A 999-nucleotide genomic window follows, 5' to 3' on the forward strand; every position below is an offset into this window, starting at 1 on the left:
AAGGTCCCTTTTATTTCATCAACTCAAAAACAAATTGATAGTTTGTTTATTACCAATGAATTGAGGCAATGTAAATGGTACTAAAGATTACATTAGGACCCAGCTGGGGCGGCGGTGGGGGGGCCGGGGTGGGGGGGATAGATCTTTTATCTAATGCCAACCACTAAAAGTCTCTGCTTTCTTTCTTTCATCTACTCTGTCTTCTTGAGCATAAGAACTAGATATACTTTTGAGCCAATATTTGTAATTAAAAAGCAAAAAGACTTACACATTCACAAGCACATGACTCACTGAGTTTAATAACTACGTCTGTGATTTATTTCAGGTCACTGCAAAATTGAACATGAGCCACTTCCTTGAAGAATCAATATTCCTGTTAATCATAGAAAAATAAATGTGATTAAAGAAGCATACAACATCATAGTTTCCCATTTTCTAAATCTGCATTGCCAGTAGGAACGCAAAATAAATTTTAACAGATGAATTTAATACACACTTCATGATGATAGCTATTTCAAGGAAAGTACTGGAGTGGAAGTAACCAGAATTCACTAGCCCTGGAATTACCTTGACTGAAAGCCTACTCAGTAGCTCATGTTATTGTAGCGTAAGAGAATTAGAGAAGATGAGGTTCCGAAAAAGGAGACAAGCACTTTACAGGAACAGATCACTTTTAATGAGGCGAGAAGGGATAGCAGTCAGATTAGAGAGCTGCTGCATTAAGTTAAGAAGAGAGTAGGTATATATATGCAGAGATACATCGTTTTGAGGGGGTCTGTTTTTTCTCATGATTATTTTTGATTAGTTAGCTTTCTACAACTGGGATAAGGAGTTCCTGAGACCGCCAGAGACTGGGATTAGCTGGGAGCTGAACATAATCAATCCTAACGTCCTTTCCTTTCCTGGGGGAGAAAGTTCTTTATTCTGTATAGAATGGTGGGGAGAAGAACCTGGAGGGGAGTTTTAACTCCAGGCTATTGTGTAGCTTTCCTTCAGTTA

This window comes from Capricornis sumatraensis, chromosome 7, assembly GCF_032405125.1.
Source record: "Capricornis sumatraensis isolate serow.1 chromosome 7, serow.2, whole genome shotgun sequence".
NCBI classification, from domain to species: domain Eukaryota; kingdom Metazoa; phylum Chordata; class Mammalia; order Artiodactyla; family Bovidae; genus Capricornis; species Capricornis sumatraensis.